This window comes from Melozone crissalis, unplaced genomic scaffold (assembly GCF_028551555.1).
Source record: "Melozone crissalis strain CALT ecotype California unplaced genomic scaffold, PUWL_Pcris_2 ptg000042l_1, whole genome shotgun sequence".
Taxonomy (NCBI): Eukaryota; Metazoa; Chordata; class Aves; order Passeriformes; family Passerellidae; genus Melozone; species Melozone crissalis.
In genome coordinates this window covers 3,576,705-3,599,977 of record NW_026535820.1, presented here as the reverse complement: position 1 = coordinate 3,599,977, position 23,273 = coordinate 3,576,705, and the positions used below count along the sequence as shown (strand labels likewise).

The window sequence follows — 23,273 nt, the reverse complement described above, 5'->3', positions numbered from 1 at the left end:
GATGATCCTTCCTCCATACCTGCTCTCTGTCTCTGACAATCAGTGGTACAAGCTTAGCTGCAGCACAGCTGTGCCTCCTCCTTCCTCTGAACCTATCTTCAGTGATGCCTAATTCCATCTTAAATCCATATATACCTTTGGCCTCCACAATGCTTACAGGCAACACCCTACAAGCTTTACAACAGCTCTCTATAAGCTCCCCAAAGCAGAAATGGCAATGTAAAAAAACAGAACAGTGCTATGGGGATGCTATGACTCAACAGAAATAAATCAGAATTTTATCACTGACTTCACTGAAGCTTTGATTCCCCTCCTAGTCTACTATAACAAGAATACCAAACTGTAATTTCTCTCTTTTGTAGGTCATAAATCACTCCATGGGCCTGAAAAGGCAATGCTTGTATCCTGTGGCCCAAAGAAAACAAGGTTATTCTACTATTAAAGCTGAATGCTAATTATGAGCCATTTTATTCTCTTAGTAAAAACAAAGTGGAATTAATTTTTGTGTTAATAATGAAACAGTTTCTGGTAAAGAATCACAAGTGCTAAGAAAGAATCAATGTCTACTCCAAGTATTTTTAATTTTGGATTGTAATGGAATATAATCACTAAAGAGAGGAACACCCACTACATTCATAGAAGGAGCTGACCAGAAGTCTGCAATAGCCTCAAAGCAAAAAATAACACACATTTATAACTACTTGGACTGAATACCTGGCAAAACTTCAGGAAAAGGACCAAAAATAATTTTATTCCAAGCAGTTCTAACAGAAGTTTCTTCATGAGGATCTTGTGTTGCTCAATCACAACAGCCTATGCTATCAGGAATGGAAAATCACAGCAGTATAGCATCCTGATGAAGTTTGTTTAGGGACAGCGTGCATAGGAGAAAATTAAATAGGAGCAGCAAAGAGGATATTCAGGTACAACACACACTGCAAATGAAATGCATTTATTATAAACCTTTGGCTTGAGTCTTCATTCACAATTTTTGCCCAATTCCTGCACAGATCCCCATGCTCTGTATGCTCACCACCCAGCCAGCCCTCCCCAGGGCCCCACAGTGCATGTCCAGCCATCAGGGCAGCCACGCAGGGAACAGCCTCGCTCATGGGTACTGAGACCAGCCACTTCTGAAACACCAGGCTTTCACATCCCACACCTCACCTCCAGAGACCAAAGCTTGACCTGCCAATCATAGCTTTTAGTCCAATTCAGGCATCCTTCTAGGCCTGCCACGGATGAACATAAGCAGCAAGAGAAGCTAAGGAGGAATGCAGGCAGTAAAATGACTCCATCAGGATTTCCTCACAAGTACAGTGATTATCAACTTACAAACACCCTTCTCATTTACTCAGCTCCAACAGCTTGGCTTGTAGATCCAGTCCTCAGGCCTTAACTCAGCTTTCTTGCTACAATTATGGGGCTATTATGTATTAATGTGCTAACAAACTTATTCTACTTAATAAAGTAGATTCTGAGAATCAAGGTTGTTTTCACACCTTCCCTCATTCTTTTCTATGACCAGCCTAAATGAATAAATAAATAAAATGTCATTATAAAATCTAACCAGACAGTTGACTTCCCAATGACACTTATTATTAAAAATTGTTCTAAGAACTCTGGAGTGAAAAAAACCCAAACATTTCAAAGTACACCTCTAGTTCACACCTGCCAAGGGGGGTTTTTCCTTACAATATTGGTACATTTTGCAATGCAGTCACCTTCCCTCCTTCCTTGCATGAGAAATTCCCCTTACAGAGATAACAACAAAATGGGGAAAAGAAAAAAAAAGAGAGCCACACGTTTTGAACATTACCAGTGTAACCCTGTTGACTACAGAAGTATACACAATTTTGAAAAGTGGACAAACAAAATTACTCTGGTCAAAGATAGTTTTATATATGCTAGATACAATAATTCTGTAAGAAACCACTTATGAAAGAAAACATCCCAACTTGAGTTTGTGAGAACACAGAGCCACCTGAAAAACACAGTCTACACAAAAGGTTGATTTTGTTCCAATTTCCCCCCCTTAATACATCCTAAAAGGCACCAGGGAAATCAAAATGACTGTACAAGCAGCAAAAATTTATTTTTCTACAAAACATAAGTGCCAACATATCAGAAAGCACTACTCAGCCCCCACTATCTTGTTAGATCTTCTGTAATGAAATAAAGGAAGAAAACACAAGAAGCAGAGAGGAAGTTTCATTGTTCTTGTGGCTTCGACATTTGGTGCCGTGAACGTGACAAGCTCTCGAGCCTCCGCTCCACGGCACCGCCTGCCCCAGGCCTCTGTATCAAAATGTTACCACACTGCAATTAAAATAATCAAACTGAGACAAAAGAGAACAAGCAAATAAATAGCGCAAACTTGTTTACGTTTCTGGCTCTGCCCTCACAGTATGAAATAAAGTCTCTTCAAACACCAACTACATTAATTTGAAAAACAATAATATTTTCCTTTCTCCCTCCTATCTCAAAGTAGCACGAGTTTTTCAAAGTTCTAAATAAAATAAACTAAGGCATTTCCTGTATGTATTTAGTTAATTATTAAACTGATTCTAAGCATGATAGTCACCACCACTATTTCAGTATGAATCTGGGAAAATACACTTTTAGCAAACTGCCAGTGCACTGCAGTAATGACTGATCATATGCATCCTCTCAACCCTGCCCTTAACTTTGGATACAAATTTCTAAAGAAATGACAACCAGCACTCCTATACAAATCCAAACACTTAATTTTAGCTTCTTTTTTTGTGCTCTAGGATTAGTATGACTGCTGTGATTTAAGGAGAAACGCTGGGCTTAATGCTGTATACGAGAGGAAAATAAAGTCAACAAGCCTGCAATAACTTCCCAAGGAGGGAGGACAGCATACTGTCTTCACTTTACTACAAGTAACTACCAATAACCTTTTTGAGGGGGGTATTATTAGTTAATTAATCTGCAATATTAAATGCTGTCCTCCCAAGGTTAAAAGAAAGGTAAATACTGCTGAGATATTTAATGACATCATCATGCATAACCATGAGATAAATATGAGGTCTGAAGATTAACTGAATGTCATTCTGTTTACATGAGCATGTACTTGTAAAGAAAACTATTAAGATTAGAGAATAGAGAAAAGTTATATAACTACCACCAATATTTCAGTGTGTTTTGTCTACTCAAGCTCTTGGTCAGAAAGAGAAGGCTTTACTGCAAAAATGTCTCACTCTGACATACTTTGTACTTTCTTCATGTGCATATAAATTACTGAATATTGAATAGTAATTACTGCAATGAAAAAGACACTCTCAGGCTCCACCTCCTCTTGACAGTGGGAAAATATAGATGGGATTGTGCATTATTCTGGATGCCAGAAAACTTGCTTACAAAAATATTTCCTGCGCACTAAGATATATTTAGCCTCATAAACCCATAAAACTGTCACAGGCAACCACAAGTACACCTGTAGCCATTAAAACGGGGGAGGGGAACAACAGAAACTGCAGACTCGAATTTACATTATTTCTTTGCAATTGTTAATTAGAAACATTATCTTTAAACTCTCTTTCTCAAACGGAAATAAACTGTTCCTCTCACTCCCCCAAACCAAGACCCCCCCCCAGCCCCCCCAACATCCAGACCCCTATGATGCACACAGGAGCACACATATGCAAAGAGAAAGCACTAACAATGAAGTCACAGCACTTCAGAAACACACCTTGTCATCTTCCAGCCCTTGCAGATGAAGGCAGATCTTATTAGTTTTTCTCCGTCTTCAGATCAAGATGTAGATAAATCCCCCACTCATCACGCTGGTTTTTTATTAAAAACAGGAGGGGGGGGGAAAAAAAGAAAAAATAAAAAGAAGAAAAAAAATAAAAAGAAAAAAATCCCCAGACGATTACCAGTAAATTTACAGCTTTAAAAATATCAGCTCTCCATTATCCCAAACCTGTGTTATGTCTTGATGTAAACCAAAGCACATGCTGAGTGAGGACGTGCGCACACAGCAGCTTATCATCTCTGTCATCTGCTTCTAATGACAGCTGACAAACTGGCCACGCTAATCCTTCCCTAACTGCTGATCAGAGAGATCCCCCTTTGACAATCCAGCATGGTGGAGTACTCGAAAATTCCTCCTGCTTCTGTTCTGTTGCTGCTCTAAAAAGCAGTTTCCTTTTCATTGAGATAATAGCCTTTTCTGCAGTCACGTGGCAGCCGGGCTACATTAGCAGAGCTTGATGATAACAGAGTAACTCCCCTCCCTCCCTCCCTCCCTTCTGCTGGTTTGAAGTGTTCGACTCCTGGAGAAACCCAAACCAGGCACACTTGAAATCATTCTGCATCTTCCTCTACCGAAGAGCAAATTGTGCTGTCGACGTGGAAGAGGAATATAAGGGCTCTCTCTCTACTTCTTGCACCAAAACTAATTAGCAAATACATTTTGAAACAGTGCCTTTGTTGGGGCATACACATTGGTCATAAACATGTCATATGAGACTAAACTGAATATTAAGCATGCTTAATACTGACTACTGGCAAGCTAGAATTATTCTTTTCCCCCAAGAGTACTTTAATTTTTTGCCTGTAATTTTAGCTCTGTTGCAATAAATACTCTTCTCTCAGCAGCAACCTACGGTTCAAATCCCCCCAGCACACAACTCTCCTGTAAATACAAAAAAGCACAAATAACAAATGATCCACACTACAAACTCCAGTGTCAGTGCTTCCATATATTAAGTGACATCATTTATCTTGCTTTAACTCAGTTCCACGACAAATATCTTATGTATTTTTTTAAAGACACTGTCAAGTGGGGACATCTACCTAAGCTTCAGCTTCACAGCTCCCTCCTAAATGCCAAACCCCAGGCAGGCTTGCACCTCGCTACTCAGAAGTTTTCCTGCTTGTAAAAGGCAAAGTACACAGACAAGCCCAATGCTCTGTCCTGCCCTCACTGAAGTAGTTCACAGACTACAGAACAAGCCTTTCCTCATCTGCATTAGCACCATTTCCCTACTACCTCAGCACACAGCATTAACATCCCCAAATTATTTCCCCCAGCTCTGTCCTCCTCTGACAGCACTGGGCAGTGCAGCTGGGCACAGACCAGCATAGCCTTACCCAGGCATTTCATTGTTGGGATTTGCAGGCTATTTATGAAAGTTGTGGATGAAGCATTGTAAAATAATTGTCAAGCCCACAGAATAACTTTTGCAGCTTTGTACCTGCTCTTTTCCTATATGATCTAGAAACAGAATTATCTCCTTTTGCTTTAGGGTAGATATTAGAAAAAAAGGTTCTTCCTCCCAGGGGTGGTTGGGCACAGGCTCCTCAATGAAGAGGTCACAGCACTGAGCCTGACAGAGTTCAAGGAGTGTTTGGACAATGCTCTTGGGCACAGGGTGTGACTTAGGGATGGTGCTGTGCAGGGCCAGGAGCTGGACTTGATGATTCTTGTGTGTCCTTCCCTGTAATTCCTTCTACTTCCATCTTATCCCATTACACCACTTCATTCTCCTCAAAGACAGCATTGATCATTAACTTATGGTTTCTCCAGGAAACTGGAAAACAGTTTTAGAAACTGTGGCTGTACTCACAGGAAAATAAAATGGATATTGTGAAGAAATAGTGGCTGTCCTGTGCATACAATTTTTGCCAAAGCTGCCCCATCACCCCTTCTGTTTACCCCTCTCCCCAAGGACAGCTCTACTCAGGGAGACAGCCCTGCCCAAGGCTCTGGGGAAACCTGCCCCAACACTGTGATCAGCATCCTGAGCTCAGGCCCAACCCTTCTGCAGCAGAGCAGCTGAAAATGAAATGGGAATGAGGCCCCTTCTGGAGCAGCGTGAATCCTATTTCCTACTCTTCTCTTTTCCATGCTGCAGAGGGAATCTGTGAGAAAGATCCTCAGTCCAGGAAGAAATAATCTGGTTCCATAAGGAAAATACATTCAGCAGAAAAACATATTTACAGTAATTTGAGGGGGTTTATTTTTCCCAGGCCTTTCTCAGTATGTCCCTCCTTCTCAAAGCACTACACTGCATAGGGTAAGCAAAATGAACATTATTTGGAGTTACATACAACTTTTACCCCAATAGAACAGGAATTGCTTTGCAATCTTAATTTTATCTCATTTGCCTTTTCCATATGAATTCCTTATCTAAAGAAGATACATCAAGCATACTAGTCAAATTGGAAAATGATACTAATGGGACAAAACCTGAAGATTAGGGAGAGCATCTCTGATATTCAAGAAAATATATTAACAGACAACCGCCAGAATGAAAATGAACTTTCACAAGAATGTTCACATACAAAACACTTCACTTGTGAAGTAAAAATCTAAGGAAAACATATAAAATGGGAGCAAGCATCCCAGTCAGACAGCATAGCTAAAACTATCTCACTCACTTACAGGAATCATAAAATGAGAAATTTACATTCAAAATAATATGGTGAGTACGAACACAGTAATCAAAGTGTTAACGAAAGAGTTATGTGTAAGTAAAAAGGAGGTAACAGAGAAGAGTCATTGTAGCAATAAAACAGGAGATGAAGGCTGAAAAAGCAGTGAAAGTACACAGATGTTGTTAAAAAGATTGCTTAGTGAAGAACAGTATACAGATAAAACTAATGGAGAAGTGGGAACATTCCACTGCAGTGTACAGACTAATTCTAGACAAAAAGGGAAAGGAGAAATGAGTGAAAGAATACTCCTGACAGAAAACACTGCTCTGAGTGGGAATAAGGGAACATGCAACAGCAAGAAGAAAAGGCTCTTTCGCTTTATCAGGCAGTGATATATGCTTCCAATGAAATGACAGAGTTGTTGCTACCTTTCACATAGTTCACAGGCATCCCACACTCAATTTGGGGATGAGCAGGTGACATTCCAAACTAGTTCTAGCACTGGAGACTTTTTCATGTTAGGATAAGACACGGATCTTACACAGCAGAAGAGATTCACCTAAGTTTTCTCTAAGAAATGTATCTCATTAATACTTCATTTTCTTTGCCCAGCTGCAGGTGACTTCGCAATAGACATGGGGAAAATGCAGCTTCACTAAAACATTTATGTTCAAATAATTGCAACTGATAAACAGAACACGGTCCTCATTGCATGCATTTCACCATTTTTTTAAAGTTTGCTTTCTTTTTCTTCCTTTTTTTCCTTAAGAAAGAATGAATCAGGCAGACAGGACACATCACAACAATCTGATGTTCTTTGCCCTTCTAATATACCCACACTTAAGACAAGGACTGGTAAAGCCATCTCAAAAGACCTTTTCAGTCTTTTTAATTCCAAAACATAACTCCTTAGTCCATTCTCTCAACTCTTAAAGCCATACCCAGGAGGACGCAATTCCATCCTCACAATCCCTTCAATTCTATCAGTCTGGAGTAGCCAAAGGGGTACCCAGTTGACAGCTATAGTAACAGCTCTCATTTACAAAATAGCAAGACATTTCAAACTGTGTTTGTAAGAGTTTGCAAAGCTGACTCACCAGGCTTTGCACAAGGCACGAGGCCACTGACTTTTAGGAAAGCTGACTGGGCAGCATTAAGTCTCACTCCTTGTGAGAAAGACTGGAAGGGCATTGCACCAGCAAAGAGAACAAACAGAAACTATTAGGACTGACTGCTATGATGCACTATAAGGATATTACTGCTCAGATAAAGGAGTAAAACAGTATAGTGATTTAATGTGTTACACTTCAATAAATGTAGACACAAACATACAGTTTTCAAATATTAGGTATTTTTTTCAAACTCCTCTACAGAACATTACACAAAAACATTGGTTTTTCAAGTCAAAACTGAAAACCTGTTGACTTAAATGTCAATGACATGGACATTTCATCAGTTTAGGAACTCCTAAATGAAAACTCTTAATTGAAAACTAGGATTCCTCCTTTTACCAGCTGATAAAAAATGAATAGAATACTGGAGATAAATCTCGTTTTTCTGACCTTCGCATCTCCTCTGGAAGGGCACAGAAATCGTATCACTGGAATTTGCTGCATTTGTCATTGCTCACTGTCAGTCTCTGTATTAGCAGTGCAGGCACCTACAGTGCTAAGAACCTTTTCAATTCTGTCCATTTGAGGGCAATGAAAAGACACTCCCTCCCCTCTCAACCTATTAGATATTACTGTTGACTTCTCTCCTCATTCCATAAAATGTCCACGCTTCTTGAAGACAGCTCATCAAGGCTCTCATAACTTTCATAAACATCCACTCAGAGCATTCCATGTGCAAGTATCTGCAACATCTAAGTGGAGAATGCAGTGCTGAGGTGTGTGCCATATATAGCAATTAAGTTCTGTATGGGCACGTCCACTGTTCTTTTCAAACTTGTTCTTTTTAAGACAAGTTTGATGACTATGGTTAATTGAAATTTTTGAGTAATAGCTGATGAGGATTTCTTTTTTTTTAATCTCTATTGCTTCACTTCTTTGCCTTTAATTAAGAAGGAATACAAGAGAAGAAAAAGAGGTTCTTTCAGTGCAATCTGGAAATGGTCAGCTCCTGGCTCAGTTCTTTCTCCTCCTGGAGACTAAAAATGGTTGTTCCCCTCTGCTTAGAGCAGAGCGCTTGCCAGTGCTCTCTATGGGTTATACACAGAGAGGTGCTCTCTGGTAGAAATGGGACTCAACCCACAGAGAGAAAAGTTAAGACCATGAGATGCTTCCATCCATGCTGGGAGTACACAAGAGGAACTCAGCAAAGGAAGTTCAGCAAGCAAAGAAAAGCAGAACCAGAATGCAATGTTACATAAATATATTAACATCTAGTGCTACCATGCGTTTTTAACAGAATGTAGCTAAGTTATGAAGAGTCTGGGATTTTTTATAAAGAAATTATTTTACGTTCTACAGAATGTGCCTTCCAGTGATTTTTTTTTTTTAAATCAGCTCAAACTCTTTATTTCATCTCATCTCAAAACACAAGTACTTCTAAGGACTTTTAATACTAAAAGGTTCCCAAAATTTGCAGACTGACTGCTGGCAGGATTCAATGGCTGAGATTTGAATTAGACAAAAGTTTTAACTAGATAAAAGTCAGACAAGAAAATGTTTACTATTAAGAGCAAAACAAAACCATACTAATTAATCCTAATCCAAGGATAAGGTAAGTTTTCTTTCAGGTAGTCTTATCTACAAATAAAGTATTTCCAAATGACATCATATAACTCAATCAAGGTAGAGGATTAAAGATAAAATAATTTGGTGAAATTTCAAGGTTTCTGATAACCAGGCAGGGCAAAACAGTGTAAGACTCCAGCTGGCCATAACAGCAACAGTGTGTGAACTCAGCAGGATTTGATACATTGCCTGTGTTTCCCTTGAAACAGAGACTTGCTGCTGTGCTTAATGCAAGTGGGACCTCTAACTTTTAGTTCAGGATACAGCAAATTATTCTGCCATACCTGGTGATGAACACTCAGGTCTCTGCACCTAGATCTCCTATTTAAGACAAGACTAACATTTCCCAGGAAGTCACAAATTATGTCATGTCTCATGAACATTCAGCAATCTTGTAACTGCTAGTGGCTTGCAGACATTGCCTTGCATTTGAAAAGCCAGTTCCCACGAGAAGCAAGCAGGAAATGCACTGAGACTGTATCTTGCAGATCCTGAAATTCTGGGCTTTCACATCCTTCCAAGAGACCTCAATGAAGAAAGGAGATGCTACTGATTACAACTAGTGTCACCTGGGAGAAACTTGAACACAGGGACAGCTGCTTTTTACAAATTTGAGAAGAAATAATAAGCTAATTTAATGTTACATCATCCACTCTCATCAATTCTAACAAGCACCTGGAGCAGCACTTTGTGATGCTGAGTGGTGAATGATGACAATGAACAGCAAACATTGATGACTGATCCCTTGCCTTAACCACTGAGCACGTGGTACACAGAAAAACAGTCATGCTCCAAATTTTGGTATTATTAAGCATCCAAAATATCAGCGGATGAGACAAGATATAGATGAGAAAATGAAAAAGGTTTTCTATTAATAGATTTCAAGCAGTAATTACCATCAGCATTAGACAGAGCCACAAAACTTAACTGGGCTCAAACACAAATACTCCTGAGAACTACAAGAACTGGCACTATTTGATGAGAAAACCAAAAGCCACAGACTGCAGTCTACCAAACAAAAAGTGAAAGGAAAAGCAGGAGCAATAGAAATTAAATTGACTTATAATAAAATAATTAAATACTCTGCTATGAAATAAATATCAACTTCAGGACAATTGGTCTATGCTCATTTTTATAGTGACGTAGATGTGACGAAACTGGCATTTAATTTTAGCACTGTGTCAATTCAGAAACTACATATCCCACTTGTGAGAATAAAAGAGGAAATAACCCCACAAACTTTGTTACAATCCAACAGCAATGACTGAACATAGGCTATTAAAGAATATTTACCATAATGACAGTTATGTGTTCAACAGAAACCAGACTTGCTCACTTTTCACACAAAAGTGCAGGTTTGCTATAAGCAGCAGTAATAACAAATGACATCTTTCAAGCATGTAAGACAAGACTCATTTCATTTAAGCAAAGAAGCAATAAAATTTAGGTATGCAGGTAAATATTTACAGTAGAAACAAGACAATTCCTACAGAGACTTAGTTCTGAGCAGAAATGCTACACCATCTCAACCATCCCCAGTGTGGTTAGCACTGAATATTTAAGTCTATGATAAGAGGAAACATGTCAGAACTTGGGTCTGCTGCTAACTCTTATAAAGTTCAACACACTGAATTCCAAAACAGGAATCTGTTTACAACTTTACTTTGTACTAGGTTTTCCCTAAAATCAACTGCAAAATCAGTTCATACGTAAGACTGAAGGGAAAAGATCAGAAGCAGAATACTGCTTGATCATTTTAATCTGAAATATTTAGAACATATTAAGAGCTGTCCCCTCTTGAGGACTCCTACACACATTTACGTCATACTGTACATCAGTATGAGAAAGTCAAACACAATGTTTGAAAATAGATGGCAGACACATTACAACTGCAAACAACAGGCCTGATAGATCTTCCCTCAATGTAAAATTAGTGACCCACACCACGTTTATACACAGTAAATTTGCCACAAAAGCAACCTGAAAATTATTACTTTAATGAAAATATCAACAATATGGGCAGTGCATTTTATTTTTTCAAAGACTGCATTTGAGCATGTTGTGTTGAAGCACAAGAAGATACAAGGTCTGTAAATGAGGAGAAAAGGCAAGTTTGGAATGGCTATTTCATTGCTTTCCTTTTGGCAAAGAGATTCCCATTTTATCTTTTAAACACATGGCTGTCATGACTCATCTTGAAAAAGCAGTACTTGACAGTTCACAGGACTATTTCTTAAAATCATTAGCAAATAACCTTTAATATGAGACTTATGAGTAATTTGGATTTTTACAAATTGCCAGTCCCAGGTTCTTAAGAACCTATATTTTCTAAGCTCCAAGTTAATAACATAATAATAAATAATATTGTTTAAGCCATTTGTCTTGAGTGAAGCAAATGTCCTTTTGAGAAGAAATCAGCCAAGTTTAAATTAACTGTCCTTTCTGCTGTGCAATTTCTTCCCCAAAATGAAAGAGAAAACAGGCAGGGCATGTAACATATCAAGACAAAAAGAGCTCAAAGAAAACATTTTGCTGGCAGTTTTAACAGCAGTATGGCAAAGACAGAGACAATTTGAAATAATCTGGACATAAAGTCATATTTTGCCTTCAAAAGTCAGAAATGCAATCACAATCCAGTCAAATTAACTGTGAGAGAACTGATGCACTCTGTTTCCAAATTACACCTCCACCTGAGAAGCAGGATGCCCCAACAGGGCCACCTTAAACTCCAAGTACATGGCAACTACCATTGTCCAAAGGCAAATCAGCTTTACTTGCTAAGCAATATTTCAAGACCATCTTTTGACTTCCTTTTGTGATGTGCATTTTTACCAACTGTTTTGCAGATGACACTGCAGTGCTAATTTTGAATGATAAAGCCATGTAGAGTCCTGGACATGGGAAGGCTGATTTTCCCTTTATTGCATATGTGACCAGCAGGTCAAAGGAGGTGATTCTCCCCTTCTACTCTGCTCTCATAACACCCCACCTGGAGTCCTGCATCCAGCTCTCCAACATAGAAAGGACATGGATCTGATGGAGTGAGCCCAGAGGAGGGCCAAAAAGATGATCAGAGGATTGGAGTGCCTCTCCTATAAAGACACAGAGATTTGGGGTTGTTCAGCCTGGAGAAGTCCCCAGGAAGCCTTACAGAACCTTCCAGCACCTGAAGGGGACTTACTGGAAAGCTGAGGAGGGACTCTCTACAAGGGCATATAGTGACAGCACAAGAGGAGATGGCTTTAACCTGAAAGAGGGTAAGTTCAGATCAGATATTGGGAAGAAATTCTTTACTATGAGAGTGGCAAGATGCTGGTACAGACTGCTCAGAGAGGTTGTGGATGCCCTATCCTTGGAGGTGTCCAAGGACAGGATGGATGGAGCTTTGAGCAACCCAGTCTAGTGAAAGGCTTCCCTGTCCATGCAGGGGAGTTAGAACTGGATGGTCTGTAAAGTCACTTTCAACCAAAACTATTCCATGATTCCATGTTGCTGTGGGAGTTGTGAGGTTTGGATACTACTGTTTTGGAATAGCTACACACACACTCTGATAACCACTCATATTTTTGGAAATACTTCTAACTTAGCAGAGCCAAAGTTCAAGGACAATCACTCTACTCCCAGAAGAGAGCCTGACGGGAGTGGATACAATGAAATTTAAATGAACTGAGGCCATGAATTAACACTAAAGGGAGCTTTGTTCTCAAACTGGTGTGATCCTCTTAATAAGCATCTGTGACACTATATTTACTTGCTGATGTTACTGTTCAAAAAAGTTAAGGTGTTAGGGGGCTGTTGAAGGATTTTTTTCCCTTGAAAGGCTTTTGGAAAAAAATCCAACATTTTTCACTTAAATTTTACATGGGGGGGGGGTGCAATGTACAATGACAGCCATCCAGAAATGTAAGCCCTTCCAGATGAAAAGATATCTACAGTAAAATAAATTTTACAAACAATGTCAAAAAACAATAAAAAAGGCTAACCCATGTCCCTATCAGCCAAGAGATACAATTTCTTTAATTACCTGCTGCTTGGAGACTTTGGATTTAATGCAATTCTGAATACACTGGCTGCCAGTACTACATAAATGCACATACAGTGGGCACCGAGGGGCACATGGAAGAACACTTTTTGAGAGGAGCAATAGTGGAGAGCCCCCAGTGGAAGCAATGAATGATGTGTTGGAAATTAAGTAACAGGGCCAATTAAAATACCTCAACTTTAGAAAACCAGGTAATATAAGAATACAGCTAGTGTCTGCAGTGCTGTTCTTCTCCACAAAAGTGTGGCTTTTTTAAAAAATCCTGTGGTTTCAATATAATTTTATGATTTGAAATATTACATAATACAAGGGGAAAAAAGCAGCAAAGGAAACATTGAGCTGAGTATCCTGTACATAACAGTGACAGTAACATTTGTATTTGCAATGGAGATTACTGAGAGGGATAAGGAGAAAGAAGTGACAAAGTTCCCATTTAGGGTTCAAGTTCTTGGGAAGCTTCCATGACACAGTATTCCTGCAACTTCTGATACATCACATTCACTTAATATCTGTGCTATATGTAAATCAGATTAATTACTTTTATAAATATATAGCCTGCAGTACCTCAGTGTTGTTAAGAATCAGAGTGGTGGGTAGATAAGAAAAACCAGACTAGCCAAGACATCAGATTCTACAGCTGTGAGGAGGGCTAGATGAAAATACCCAATAAATACAAAGACCATGCAAAACAATGCCTGAAGTAGAATGGAAGAGAACCAATAAGGAAGGCAACATAAAGGGAAATACTTCCAAGCAAATGGCTCCTTTTAACCAGGCACTTTACTATGGTCCAAAAGTACAGTCTTCTTAACAAAATGTATTGATATGTAGAAGTAATATTTTTTAAATTTTCTGGAAAAGCTCCTACTTGGGAATAGCACTGCTTCCCTTCATCATCGCAATCTGATTTCTAGTAACATCTTCCCAATCCTTCCAACTGGACATGACTTCAGCTGTAGAACTGCCCTTTATCCAAAAGTGTAGAAGAGAACCAAACTTATCCAGGAGTCTGTAATCTCCAAGAGAAGTTTCAAAACTGGTGCAAGAACTCTCTGCTTTCAGCACTGGAAAATCTGTGCCTATCCCAAAGAGTTAAAAGCTCTTTTGGATTTAGCTGGACACAAATCTGACCTAATATTTGGACTTGAATTAAAGGCCAAGCACTTGAGATTTATGCTAATGTCACAGATCTCATTTCTGGGTAATTTAAGTGTGCTCCACTGAAGACCATTCCTTATACTCTTTCAGAGGCTAAAACTATTACAGAGAAACCAAATTATTAAAGTAGCATATAGGAAATTCTAAAGTAGCATAGCAGGAACATGCACAGCACTTCTGCAAAACCTGTGCTAGCTGCCTATTGATTTCCAAGCACAGTTGAGAATGATCACATTGAAGTGTAAAGGCCTGTTCTCGCAACAAGCCCATTCTTGCTTCCTGCATGCTTTGCATCTCCACCTATATATACATATTCAAGATAAGCTATGCATACACACACATATAATGTGCCTAAATTAATAAAATATATAATGTAAACAGTAAGCACAGAACACAACTCTTTTGATGACACGTAGGACCTACAACAAACTCTAGGAAAGAAGAAAAGAAAAATACTAAAAGAAAAATCAGTTTCTTTTAAAGCACACTGCTGGTATGTCAATTAGAAAACAAACAGCTACAAGCATTAGCAGTATTCTCTTACCCTGTCGTAACTTTACCATGATTTTGATGCCATGAAACTCTAATTTGCTTTCTCCAAAACCCAGTATTTGCCTCACCTATGACTATTCTCTTTGGTCTCATATTAATTCTTTTTTGTTTTTTAAATGTTTATTATTTTGAAAACTACATTTGCACCTCTCAGACAAACCTGGGTATTAAGAGTTGAAACCAATTCCTTGCAGAAACCAATGTTTCAATATTATCACACACTCATACACATAAAAACTATATTAGATTTCATACAATGAACACTTTTTTAGGTGTTTTAGAGATATGAAGGTATGACTTTTATTCTCAGGGGAAAAAGGAACAGACAAGATATCCATAACCTTACAGTCTGCATGCTGTGCATGTCATGTAGCAATAAATAATTCATATTTTGACCTTATGGGATACCTTTTACTCATGGATTTCAGAGAGCTTTTGCAAAGGTGTATATATGTTTTATTATCAGAAGTTTATAGATCTCAGGATGAAGAGAGACATAAAATTACCTATTCAAGGTCATTTAGTAAGCCAGGTGTATTTAAGTGGGTAGTATCAGGCATTCTGCCTTTTTGGTTCAGATTGCAACTTAAAGGGATACTACAGGTGTCCAGATAATTAAACCTGCAAGAAAATATGATGGATGTTATCTCTGTAAAATTACAGAAAATCTAAATATATTCCTGGGTGAGAAAGAAGAAAAAAATTACTACCTCTAGGTATGTGGTAGCAGGATAGTACAGAAATTCTCCAGAATAATCTTATGCAAGCATTCTGGAAAGGGCATTGGATTCACAGGCAGAGCTGTCAGGATCTGCTAAAGAGGGATGAAAACAAAGCTGTCTTCCTCCACAATGAGATTTTTCTTGGAGACTATATCAGTTATCAGAATGAGCCTGAAGAAAGTAGAAGCAGTTCTACAATAAAAATTATATAGAGACATGAACAGTAGAAAATAATATATTTTAGAAAGACTGATTCTATTTCCAGCAACTTTCCCAGAAGACTCACTACCAGCACTTAAGGTATGTAAACCAGAACTAAACACATTAACTATTCCAGTAAATATTCTTTTTTATTTTCATTTGCTAAAAAAAAAAAAGGCCTTTCCGTGATGTCAATAATTAACTCCTAAAAAATATCTTAAATAAAAAATAAATATGCGAAAAAGCTTTGCATAGAAAACAACTCCAAACTCATATATAAATATGAGAACATATGTGAGAATGTAGCACTGGAAAGACAGTTTGTTAGTTAACACCACAGCAATAATGCTCTGGATTAAATACTTAAGTCCTGCAATTCTCTGAACTGCCTTACCTAACATTAAGTACAGGGCTCCATTCATGGCCTTAACTGTAAAGATTATGTGCAAGTGCTTGCTTGGAGTAAGCTTGGAATGTTTCTTACTTTTCAGGATGGAGTCCTTATGTTGTCCCAGACTGCTGAGAACTTAGAAGCACATAACATGCATAAATTATCTGTTCAGCTGCCCTCAGAAGTGCAGCAGTAGCAGGACCCAAGGTCCTTATGTGTTAGCCAAGGAAGATAACAAAGAAATAAGCCTTGGGTTGTTTCTTTGTATTGCTTGTGTTTGTTTCTTTTTCCCCAAAGAAAGAAGGTACTATAATCTGCCACAGAGGGAGCTGACTCTGTTCTAATAACAGAGATGTTTAAACTAACCAAAGATTTATATTTTACAGGAGGAAAAAATTATCACCACTGTTATCACTACTGGCTTATAACAATTGGTAGCAAAACACTATTTCATAAAAGGTCAGCATTTCAAAGCTAGATTTAACTAACACTACCACTGAAGTGTTTCCTTTACATAAAATTATGTTTCAAAAAGAAAAAAGAAATCACAAAAACACACACTCCTTATTCTGTATGTACCAAAATGAGGTAAACCCAAAACCTAGTGACTGGCAAATCAAACTACCATCATAGGGAGAAAAAAACCTATCCTGACTTGTCTATGCAATCAGAATGAAATGGAGTTTAAGGATATCCAGCATGCACTAAGAAAAGACAGATTTGCCAGAATTCTCCTGGGATTAATTAAAGTGGAATCATTTGAAATCCTTCTCTTCTTTCCAAGCCTCTCCAAGCTGAATTTACTCCATTTAGGTAACAAATGCAAAGTAGGCAGGAAGGCATGTGCTATTTTCAAATCAGAAAAGCAATCTGGTTTAGAGAAGAGAACTTTTTAAGCTTTCAAAATACAAAACCATTCAGAAGACCAAACAAAATACATTCCTCAATTCCTTTGTGCAAATGGAGTCCTTCAGACAGAGAACAAAATGTGCCCCTCATGAATAATTTCCTGCACAAGATTTACATGAAACCCTCAAAAGTCTTGATGTTCATGCCCAACTGCAAAAATATTTGATGCAGCAGAGAGATAAGCAATGCTTCTTGTTGGAGCTGAGTCTGTGATTCCCCTACCCTACTGCTGGTGTGTAAACAGGACTGGGATAAACACAAGCCTCCGTGCAAAAGGTGAGGGACCATTAGCACACACTGCACGTGTTCCATCACAATTTGCCCCGTACCTTCTCCGTATTTAAGCTCCTTACCTTTTTTTCACCACTACTTTCACCACCTGTGCTTAAGCAGAAATTATTATAAGCTTATTAGCTGTAAGTGGTCACGTCCACAAACATGGGGAAGGGTTGGTGCTTGGTGCCAATCAGCTTTCACTAATCTGCACCCTACCAGTGATCCCACTGCTCCTCGGGATTGACTGTCAGGAGGTCAAAACTGCTCTTGAGCCAGCAGGGGCACAAATGTCATGTTCCTGGCTCCCTCTCTTCTGCTGAAGGCATGTATCAACCTAACTCCCATGTCTTATGGAAAATGAACGCGTCCAGTTACTCCTTTGATTTTGATTTGTTATGTCACAGACATTGTGCAAAGCCAGAAATTTTCACAGCTTAGGCGAGGAGAAGAGAAAATCTTGGAAGACCCGCGGAGTTCCTCATGCATTTACAAATGAAGCGCATCAAATTCAACACTTTCTTGTAACAAATATTTCACCTTGACTTTGATACTTTTTGTGGGGGGAAAAAAATAGATCAGAATCTGAACTTTGTCTACATTTCCACTAGCAACTTAAATGCATCAAGAAAAAATGTTCTTTTTGCTAGGTCTGTATGGGCAAATTACTGCTTTTATCCTCCAATTACACAGCCAGCACTTAGCTTGGTGAGCAGCACAAAAAATAGTGGTGTTATACTACATACTATAACTATATTCTATTACTTTATTTGTAATGATTATACAATGGTTTATTGACAACTTTAAAACTTCTCAATATCCAAAATACTCTTGTGACAATAGTTCACTGGCAGAAACCTAAATATTACTGGTAAAGTGGTGATGATGCTCTCCTGCCATGCTAATTTCAAGCCCAAATTAAACCAGGTAAGTACCAACACAGGTGAGCAATACCGCAATACAGGACAACAAGGAAAGATGCCAGTAGGTTTGGAAAGTTGTCTTCTGGAGGCAGAAAAAAGCCCACCATTTTATTTGAAACTGTATGCAAGGTGTGGTCTAAGAAACAGCTTTTGTCACTTACTCTTTCAGAGCACATAAAAAGAAAAACTAAATTAGGTATTTAGATAACACTAAAAGGAAACTGAGCTTACCCTTATTGCACACAGGCGTTTCAACTATTTACCAAAGGGTAGATAAGAACTTTTTGTGCCACTCATAATGGAAACCTTCGTACTCAGCTTTGAGCAATCCTAGAAGAGTCATTTTAACTATTTTATTTCCAGCAATGATTAGGAAATATGAGCATCTCTCTTATACTGTGGCAAGCAATAATGATCAGAATTAAAAGAAGAATATGCAGCCATTATAAAGCACAGGTCACTGTTACAGGTTTAATATACCCCCCCCCCCCCAGTTTGGCTGATGTGTTAAAAGGTTTTATATTTTAAAGCAGCATACAGGGTATTCATCAGGTAACTATAATTGTTCAGGATATTTCAGGAACTGGAATACAAGACTAGTTATTTACATAATAGCTGTGAAAAGTGCACATCCTTCAATTAAATTTCTATTTTAATCAGCGAAACTGTGGGAATAATCCCATAATATTTCAGTAATAATGCTTCAATACTTTTTTAGACTTCAAAAAGAACAAGAATATAACTAGAGTCTGGATATTCTGGCTCAGAAAATCCTTTTCTTTCCCAAATATGAAACCCACCTCTTTAATACATTTCCCTTTCTACTTCATGTATTAAGAATCATCCTTTTCTACAGAATTGTTTTTGGATTTGCATTTCTCAAGTACAACAAATTCAGAATACCTCTATGAAGCTGGTATTTATTAGGCAGAAAGCTGACAATAACTGCCTCTGATTTCAGGTGGTATAGCTGTCATGTAAAGAAGCTTTAATTCATTAAAGTCATGAATACAACAGACAACCACCTCACACTGAAAAATTATGCCACTACCTTTAGATTAAGATTACTCAATGAGGTTTTAATGAGGTCTGTGAGGTAACCCTGCCAACCCACTATCTCTGGCAGAAGCCACCCTAACGCCCCAGCCCAGCCTCCACAGGGAGCACAGGGCAGCACTTGTGGCTGTGAGCCCCACTCTGGAGGGCTGGGACACAACAGGTCCAGGAAAATTTTGAGTGCAACTCAAACCCGGTGATCTGAAAGCTGCCCATCTGTAAAAAAGGGGAATACACCAGTGGGATTTTTAACTGACCCAAACTTTGTTTTGGTGGTGGGTTTTTTTGTGTGTGAGGGGGGTTATAAAACTGTAGAAGGAATTAATCTATGACAGTGTACACTGTTTGACATTTGAGGAGAGTAGTTTCCATTTCACTGCATTTCAACAACCAGAAAAGTTTCGAAATCTTGTGTGACCAGATCAAACTCATGTAGTAGCAGTCACTGAGCCGTTTAAGTGCCTTAAAGCTTGCAGCAGCAGCTCTTTGCTGCAGGTACAGGCATGGCTAAAATGAACACAATTCATCTCCAAAAAGAAATGGAATTACACCCAGCAGTCTATGTACAGTGCAAGCTTCAGCATGATTTAAAAGGAAAAAAAAAAACAAAAACCAAATCCAACCAACCACGCTTTATCAGTATTTTAAAATTCTCCCTTCCTCCAAAGAGCATTTTCCAGTATCTTATTTAGCTTGCTACCATATGTTTGCAATTTCTACTCTCCGTGGAAGTCATTCTGAAAAACCAAAGGAAAATTTTTTGTGAACCACAAATATAATAAAATAAACCCCTCCATGAAATGGTCTAAAAAGCTTGGATTGCTTCTGCTCCACCTCCCCACATCTGGCACTCGCATCAGATTACAGGCCAGAAGGCAAGGCAGAGAGACGGAAAGGGAGATAGCGGCTGGATCCCAGCTAGGAGGAAGCGTGCCTTCTATAACTCACTCTTTTCCCAAATGCCGATACGTCAAAGCCTGATAGGAGAAACAATTGTGGGAGAAGTTTGCACACGTACATACACAAGATACACAAACATCCGACAGGCAGTGAATTACACAAAATATGCTCACATAGCTTCAGAACTATCAGTCTGTGCCAAAAGTGCAACTGGGCTTCTGATTTTGTAACTGACAAAATTTACAGGAAATGGGCAATCATTGGTTTCTAATTCACAACACTTTCACTTCTTCTAATTCTCCATAGAGAATTATTTCATAGTATTTCATAGGCACAAAAAACCAAAAGACACTGAATAATCTAAATGCCACAGTCTTGTCAAATAAGCAGGTTATTGATTGGTGGTTTTGAAATTTAAATTTTGCAAACTTTAAACTGGTTTAAAGCTCAACCAGGAAGATGCCTGAACCTACACAAGAATGCAAGGAGCTGACTGGAAGTGCCTTTTCCCAGAGCTCTCTCTGGAATCACATTCTCCTCATCCCTTCAAGCCTGCATCAGCAGCACAGCAGCATAAAAACTTTCACTGAGTCTTTCAAGCTTAGCAAGAAATCTACTGCATTCCAAAATTATCGAAATTATTCAGATCATTCAAATGATTTTTTTGTTCCAAATGGACTCGGCCCGCTGGTCAGGAACTCACTGAGTCAAACACGAGCAACAGAAGTGGGATTCTTCTTGCTAAGCTAATTGATGGCCCTACAAAAACAAAACGCAACTGCATATTCAAAACTTTCAAAGACGCCCTGTATTAGAGCTGCAAAGCGCCTTCCCCTCGGTGCCTGCTGTAATATGATCATAATTGCTGTGAAAGGGCGAGAGCCCGACTATACGTTAAATCCTGCCATCTGTAGGTGCTTTACACAGCTCCATTTGCTGCTGCCGGGTCAAAAGTTTACCCTATTTTCGCTTGTTCATAACCAATCACACAAGCCTCTGCTATGCGTAATCTTTGACCTACTCTCAAAGCAATTTTTGTATTATATAGTCATATGATTACACTGAAAAAACCCACACATTTTATTAAGAATACAGTTCTTGTTGGTTAGCTTTACAATTATTATTATTTCCATATTCAGTAAGCGTACTGTACCGACCTTGTTCTTCCCAGTTAACTCCCTTGGAGCACAATCATAGAGCCATGAATTCTCCAGCATTTCTGGCTAGTTGCAATCCAGAACCACATGCAAAACAGAGCTGGAAAGCATTCACAGTATCTGTCATTTTAGAAGTAAGGGGAAAGAACTGCTCGATCTGTGCTCATAGGGAGAGAAGACTTTTTGTAAACATTTAAATTAATGTTCATAGTAAAAACAAAAAATGTTTCTGAAAATTAGGACTGCCATAAAATATCCCTATATATTTACCTTAATAACTAAATATGCAAAAATATACTTCATGGAAACATTTATGCTACTGATACTACTATTATTAATATCAAGGGAACAAGCAGTTTCATGAATAACAGAATTAATTAAGCCTCATCTCCCACAGATTTACACCTCCTGGTTCGTTGACTTCAGTGTCTAAAAAGGTGAAAGCTTTGAAGGAAGTTTTTCCCACAGCTGGGACATTTGTTTAAAGCCTCTCTTTTCCCATCGCTAGGATTCCCAGACAACTAACAAGATTATTTCATGCTGCAACCTTTCCCTCTGTCAGGGCACCCTTAGGTGGTTCCACTTAGACTCAGCTACTTATTTTCACAAAACCTGCAGGATCTGAATTTCGAGCTCTCCACTGTGCCAAAAAATGTGATCAAAATCAGCAATAGGTTCAAAAGATAATGAGGAGAATTGAAGGGATGTGTGTGCATCTACAAAAGTGCATGGTGTGACCTCATGAGCCTTGTTTCTGTAGGAAAAGAGATTAAAAATAAAGACAATATTTCACCTTCTTGCTATTTCACAGAAAGCTAACTTAGAAAGACCCAACTAAACTGCTGGCTATACTAATAGGTCACCCAAAAGTAATACCACAATATTTAAATCCATCTTGCACATTTTGCTAGACAGTTTTTAAAGAAAAACAGACACACAGGCCCATTTAACTTTCTAACAGAAGATAAAACCAGATTCTTTTCCACAGATATGTATTTTACTGTAATCTATGAATTGTGATATTTGTGATGTTTAAAATTATTTTTAATCTAGCATTTATACGAGTCTGTTCAATCTTCAAGAATATAAACACAAGTCAGCACTTGCATGAATAGTTACATTGCTCCATTTCACATTTGACTTTTAGTTGCTAAACCCTTCATAAATGTAACAAGAGAATATAAAACCAGCCCTTGCCACTGTGATTAGTGAAGTAATATAAACCAGAGAATAATCAATCAAATAACAGCATTAAGCCATTTCCAAGCAGGTAATAAAATACATTCACATGCAAAATTCTAATAGTTATGAAGTCAAATCATTTACTAAGAGACAGAATTAAAAATTACTCCAAATAAATAAATCAAGATGTAGATTTTAAGGCAACACCAGTCTACCATCTTACCTCTTTGGTACAGCAAAGACCATACACAGGACTTAGCAGCTCTTACAGAAAAGATCAAGACCTTATATGTGCAAAGCACATCTCCTTAGAATGCTATACGTGAAGTCATATATTACTTCCATAAACTGCTCAGTCTAAGTCAATAAGATGTTTGGAAAACAGAAAAAGCTACTCAAAATGTTTCATTTTTTGTAGAGAAATAAATAAAATCCAAAATAAAACAAAGTCAATATTTTAAAGCAATGAAAGCAGTTCATCTAACTGGCAAACATGGTGTCATGTACCAGACATTAGCTATCAGATATTACACAAAATTCTATACAACAAGATGTTTATTATGCATATTAATATATAAATACAAAAAATAAATAAACTGTGTGCACATATACACACAGCCTTCAGACATCTATTAACAGGACTGATACCACCAATGATCCA

The 23,273-nt window shown here is 38.2% G+C and overlaps 1 protein-coding gene across 4 annotated transcripts in view; it reads right to left on the bottom strand.

Annotated features, from left to right (window-relative positions):
- Positions 1-23,273, bottom strand: part of NCOA2 (nuclear receptor coactivator 2) — a 189,056-nt gene that overhangs the window by 86,825 nt on the left and 78,958 nt on the right. The window contains exon 1 of one of the 4 annotated variants that reach the window (XM_054284636.1): positions 3,716-4,084. The exons of the other annotated variants lie outside the window; for them this stretch is intronic. The gene's annotated coding sequence lies outside the window, so the exon portion shown is untranslated. Of the gene's footprint in view, positions 1-3,715; positions 4,085-23,273 lie in introns of those variants that run through there. 4 annotated transcript variants of the gene reach the window in all.